The sequence below is a fragment of the Apteryx mantelli genome, chromosome 4 (genome assembly GCF_036417845.1).
Source record: "Apteryx mantelli isolate bAptMan1 chromosome 4, bAptMan1.hap1, whole genome shotgun sequence".
Classification (NCBI taxonomy): Eukaryota; Metazoa; Chordata; class Aves; order Apterygiformes; family Apterygidae; genus Apteryx; species Apteryx mantelli.
This window is the reverse complement of record NC_089981.1, coordinates 84,488,805-84,494,772: the sequence shown is the minus strand read 5'-3', so window position 1 is coordinate 84,494,772 and position 5,968 is coordinate 84,488,805. Positions and strand designations below refer to the sequence as shown.

At 47.2% G+C, this 5,968-nt stretch overlaps 1 long non-coding RNA gene across 1 annotated transcript; it reads left to right on the top strand.

Annotated features, from left to right (window-relative positions):
- Positions 1–3,331: 3,331 nt before the first annotated feature.
- On the top strand, positions 3,332–5,090 carry LOC106498454 (uncharacterized). Its single transcript, XR_010884039.1, has 3 exons — positions 3,332–3,540; positions 4,328–4,434; positions 4,888–5,090. It is a non-coding gene; the product is annotated as an uncharacterized lncRNA (long non-coding RNA).
- Positions 5,091–5,968: the final 878 nt, after the last annotated feature.

Here is a 5,968-nt window from a genome sequence, read left to right as displayed (position 1 = left end):
TTGGAGCAACTAACCATAATACACACAACCGAGCTGCTAGTACAAAAAAATGAACCATTCTCAACTCTTTGCAACGTAAAGCAAAATGCACTTTTCCAGTTCCTGTGCACCATGCAGAGTGGACACCAAGATTGCAAATCAGTGGAAACAATTTGCAAAGCCCAGGTCTGTCCTTCAAACCTGTTTTTTCCCTTGTGTAGCATGATCTTTTTTTAAGACGAAACATTATAGATTGAGCACTGCAGTGAAAAGCAGTTGCTCTGGGGTTTAACAATCCCTAAATGCTAGAACGAGGGGAAACATATGGAAACAAGTAGATCAGTTTAAAAGGAATAATAGAAAGTACTTCTTTTACACAAGTGGTGAACTTTTGGAATTTGTTGCCACAGGAAGTGGTGGGGCAGATATCATATCAGCAGGTTCAAAGAGGTTAGACAAATTCATAGATAACAGGTAGTATAGTGAATAGGGAGGGATGATATGTGCTCTACTATCCCCAGTCCAATGACTGCGGATGCTGGGAGGAGTGCAGGGTGAATGGACTGCAGATAATGGCCAGGCTTGTGTGCTCACCCAAAAGATGATCTTTCCTGACGCTGCTGAGGCACCGTTAGCTGGAGGAGATGCACCATTGCACTGACCCTGGAGACCTTTTCATACATTCCTGTGATCTTGGTGTAGCTAATGTGAAGCTACACATTTTAAGTGTAGCTTCAAGCGAAGACTTGATGACCTCCAGCCCAAAGAAACAGTTAGAATGACAGAGCAGTGGGCATCTAGTGCACTCTGTGTTGGGACTTTAGGAATTTTTCTCTCCCTCTGACTGTGTCTAAATTAGTGCTATCCTTTGGAACAACAGTGCAGTTTGGAAGTGAATCCCTTCATAGTCCCCACTTACCGCACACTGGTTTGGACAGCAGAGCCATTTTGGTGCATGCGAACTAGACATCTTTTGGGACACTAATGCAGATGCGCCATTCCAGCGCCACAGCACATGTGCTCCTACCTGGGTTGGGGAGGTGAGAGCCTGAACCAGTGACAGATCCCTAGAACAGCTTCCAGCGCAAATGCGGTGGAGACACTTGATCCAAATGATGTTGGGGACCAGACTCTATCTAGGCTGAAGTAAACACCTGAACTCAGTATATTGTACTTGTGGGGACCTCAGTTTGGATCTGCTCCTGTCGTCCCAAATAACTTGTTAATGTAAACAGAGCCTCTAAATTAATGGCTTTTCTTTCCATGCTGTATTTCTTTAAGATTAATAAAATATATTAACATTAATAACTTGGTTTCACTGAGCCAAGACCTGAAAATCTGGCTTTGTTTTTTTTAAAGGAGTTGGAATTGAAAGTCTCTGGAATGAAGATGTTCATGACAATACTGAAGGAAAATCTGTATAATTTGGGGTCAGATCTCATGATGCAATAGTTTTGCAAACAAATAAGTGTTTTTCCCTCCCAAAATGTTCAAATCTTCTGTGGTCTAGGACAGGAGACTGGAAATTAGGAATGATCTATACTCGCTACCTTGTGACAGATATGCTCCCTGCATCACCATGCACTGTAAGTGTTGTGTCTTCAGAAATGGGATTTTCTGGATAAGGTAGGAGGGGAAGCATGAGGTACGGAGAGGAGAAAGACCTAATCAATCTTAATCTCTGAAGTACTCATGCAGGAAGTGCTTAAAGCATGTGATAAAGCCCATTCTGACTCAGCGAAGCATTTCAGCGCATGCTTCGGATACTTCGTGGTTAGGGGTGAATTAAGCACATGCTCAGGAGTGCTGGTGGATCAAGATCTCTAAGCCTGTCTTTGCAAGCATCCTGATGAAATGTCTGTTTGTGCAAGCTGTCCCAGTGACTTCTCTTGGCTAATGCTGGAAGGACTCCCTGCTGGCATCGGGCTTCAGAGTCAGATCCTGTATGGAGAAACTTGTTGCAAACTGATCATCTGAACTTGGGAGAAATAATACTTTAAGTCTGTGCCTTAAGCAATAATAGAAAGAAATAGTAAGAGATGCATTTGTTTTTTTTTGTGTGTTTGAGGTGACCAAGCTAAAATGCTTAGAGGTAAGTAAGAGTGAAAGTGCTCATGCTCTGCATCGATAGCAGATGTTCATGTGAGCCCCAGGAACAGCACCTGAGGAAGAGGCAGAATAACCCTTTCTTCATCACTTCCTTCCCTTGGACGTCCAGGTAGAGCTGGGAGATAGATTGATCCAGGTAGGCACCAAACCAGTAGTGCCTGGCTGGTGATGGGTGGTGGTTGCTCTGACCCCCCTGGTGAGCTCCAGGGCACACCACCATTCATTTGCCTGGGCAATCTTGTCAAGTCCCAGTTTTGGGAGTGGGATTAGCACCAAAACAGTGGGGTTTCTGGGTGGCCCAGACCTCCGGGTCTAACAGAGCTCAGAAAGGTAGAGAGGGTGGCTTTGCCTGGTTTCAAGGAAAGCTGCTTCCTTTCAGGGTAAACTTCCTCAACCAAGGAAACAATAGAAGGCAGGGGAAGGGTTAAAGGTTTGTCTTCTCTTCCCAGACACATTATTTACAGTGGGTTGGTTTCCTTTTGGAAGGGCCCACTGTAAAAGGAGACGTTTCCAGCATTTCTGCGGGCTAGACCTATATCACATTACAGTGTTCATTCCTGGACTCTCGGCTGACACCATTTCCTGAGGTTGCTCTTCTCTCGGGAAGGAGAACTCAGGAAAGAGTAGGAGGTCACTGAAAATCCAGAGCCTTGGAAGGCAAAAGCACAGCGATGCCCTTTTCTTTCTAGACAGAAGGCCAGTCCTTAATGCTGTGTCATGATCCGTGTCTCCTGGTGCAGGGTAAGGCTGGGAAAGGAGTGGGAGAGGAAATCCATCAGGTTTGATAAGAGACTAGTCTGTAAATCCTGTTGGAGCAGCTTGCAAGGTCCATGGCAGGACACAGGAGGAGTGCCTGACCACGTCGCGCGAGCAGTCGTCTTGCCTCATGGCCAATGAGGTCAAGGGCAGTGTCGGCTAGTGACCTGGATATCCAAATCAGTGCTATTGCTTAAGCAACCTTCATGCCTCCAGGCCATTGCAGACACCATATTCATCCTGGTAAGTATTTCTTTCATTTTTTTTTCCCCTTCTTAATGAAATAAATTGTGGCTTGGCATTAACACACAGGTGCTTGATGAAACTGAAGTCCTGGCTTGTTTCTCCTGTCAAACACCTCATGATAGTGTTTTCCTTGATGTTCAGTTGCTTAGAAAAGAGGGAAACTATCCCCTTCTCATCTGCAACATGTCCATGTTTTACAGGAATCCCCCGGCAGGCATGTATGGAACAATGCATCAAATAACACACCACCGTGCTGGAATGCCCCCCCGAAGCAACCCCGTATCTGCACAGTCCACAGCTACCCCAAGATATTTTTCCAGCAGGGATATCCAAATCAGTGCCAGACCAGGGGGCTGATCGGAGTCTGCCACCGGAGGCCTTCGATGCTTAGGATGAAGCTGCTCCGCAGCAGGCGGCCGGGGAGGAGGCTGGTGGCAGGTCGAGCCTGGGGTGAGAGGAGCAGCAGGGCACTCTGCCGGGGAGAGCAGAGCCAATTTGTTCTCCCTCTCTTCCCCTCAAATTTCATTTCCTCACCCATGGGATTTGGGGGCTAAGTACTGGTTATATGTGTACGAGGAGGGGCTGATTTGTGGCTGCCCAGCCTTGCTGCCCTGCTGAGGCTCTGTTTTTGCCCCGGCAGCCTGCTCCAGTTAGAGATGATGAGGCTTTGCTGCAGGCTCCGATTCCTGCTGCCTTGGGCAAATCTGAGAGCCTTGGACCGATGCCTGGGAGCAAAGCTGGAGCTGGGGTGGATGCAGAGCTGCTGGACCCTGTCTCTTCCCCTCCCTGCCTCTCCCTGTCCTGCCTTTTCCTGATTTGCCATGGTTAATGGGATAGACAGAGGGCTTCAGTTTTGCATTTTGTATCTGAGGAAAACCCAGAGTTTGCTTTTAGAGGAGTTTCATCAGCTCAGCCCTTCCCTTCTCCCACTCGGTGCCCGAGCAGCGCACCAGGTACCACCTCTCTGGAGTGCGGTAGTGTCTCTGGGACCAAGCGCTGGAAGGAAGCACCCTCAGAAATGTTTATTTTTACTGTTAAATAATAAGCTTCTTTCCCCCCCCCCCCTTTGCCTTCAGTTCTGCCATGGGGATAGTGGCCTCTGCTGTGGTCTCCCCTGCTTTCTTTTTCCTGTTTTGATCTCTGACAAGACTTGCTGCCCTTGAAGGACAGGGTTAGCCCAGAAGGTTTTTGTTGCTGAGCCACTGACTTGCGATTCAGAGTATGTGTCTTCCTCCAGGTGCTGCTGCAGACTCCCGCCATCACCCCGGGTAGGTCGCCCAGGCTCAGGTGCATACGGGGTTTTGGAGACCAAGCTGCTGTTCAGGTGTCTGCTTTCTCAAGGAGGTACATGGGGGAATCTTCCTTTGGTGATCTGTGGGTACGTGCATATGTGGGTTTGGTGCAAAAGAAGCGGATGTGCAGGGTTCAGCAGTCAGTGCTCAGACCAGATGTCCACAGTGGGTACTTTGCACGGGGGCAGGGGTTAATTTTAGAGAGGCCTGCTCTGGTCCCATGGACTGAATGCCCGCTAGAGCACATTACGTGGGCTTCTGGATTACATCTCCTGATTTGGCATCATGTGAAAGGGATCCAGTTTTCACACTATGAGACTGCTGTACAGCATGAAACAGAGTGTGGAAAGTGGACGTGGCTGAGAGATTCACCTCAAAAGCACCTCCCTGACTGGGACTAAATCAGTAATGTGGACGCTCTGAACCTTGCTCCCTTTGCTACTCTTCACCAGTAAAGCAGGGAGTGTTTAACGTTCATTCTCTGTCTTGCTGATTCTGATCGCAGGTCACTCAGCTGTGGGGGTGATCCTCATGACTTCAGGGCACAGCATTTAGTCTCTGGGCTAAGTCCCTTATACAAGCACGAACTCAAAAATGGATTTCATATCTGGAGAAAGGTGAGCAGGGAGCTGAGCTTTCTTTTTGATGTGTTTCTTCCCCCTCACCTTATTAACTTCTCAACACAAATGTCATGATATGAACAGGAAAGACAGCAAAAGAAGTGAAAATAATAAATCACCATTTCTAATATATAGTGTAGAGTCAATGCTTTCACATGGGGGAGAAAATAAAAGGCCGTTCATCCTACTGAAGGACCCTCAATGATATTAATCTAAAAACCTAAATAACTCACTGATCTACAATTAATGGTGGTAACAGTACAGATGAGGGGAAGTAGAAAGCTGTGAAGCTGGGCAAAATGTAACAGGTCCTTTCAGGAGAAGCTGCTCGCTTTGGCTGCCAGATCCTTCTTGTTCCTGTTGATTGATTCTGTGAGACCGTTTTCCTGGTGGTCACGGCTGCTTTCAGAAACCACTTATGGTGTGCTGATGAAAAGGCCAGCTTTGTGAGTAAACATCCTAATAAGCAGGTCTTGACAGATGGTTTGTTGCTGAAGCCCCGCATAACCTTACAGCTGCTGTTGGTGTCTCCAACAGATGTTTCCCTGGAGAACTTCCCCTCAGCATGCTCCAAAGCTCTCCACTTTCACAGCACTCCCAGCTGCAATCAAAGCAGAAGCCTCGGTGCCTGCTTGACACATTGCTCGTATGGCTTTTGGTACAACAGAGACCTCTGGAAAGGCAATTCTCACAGCGTTGATAAAAATGACCTGGTGGAGTCTATTGGTGATGCTGAGCAGGGTAAGCAAAGGTGTCTGGGCACAGCGACTGTTGTCCCTACCACTTGGTCCATGAACAGCGAGAAATGTCCAGTGTTACATGAAGCAGATTAAGAAACCTTTCATATACTTTTAAGTATCCTTCAGCCCCTTTTGTTTTGGTATTGTCTCAGTCTTTCCAAAATCTGTCCTCTTCTCCCTATGTTCTCTAGCCAATCCTAGAAAAAAAATCATTTAGACAGTGATT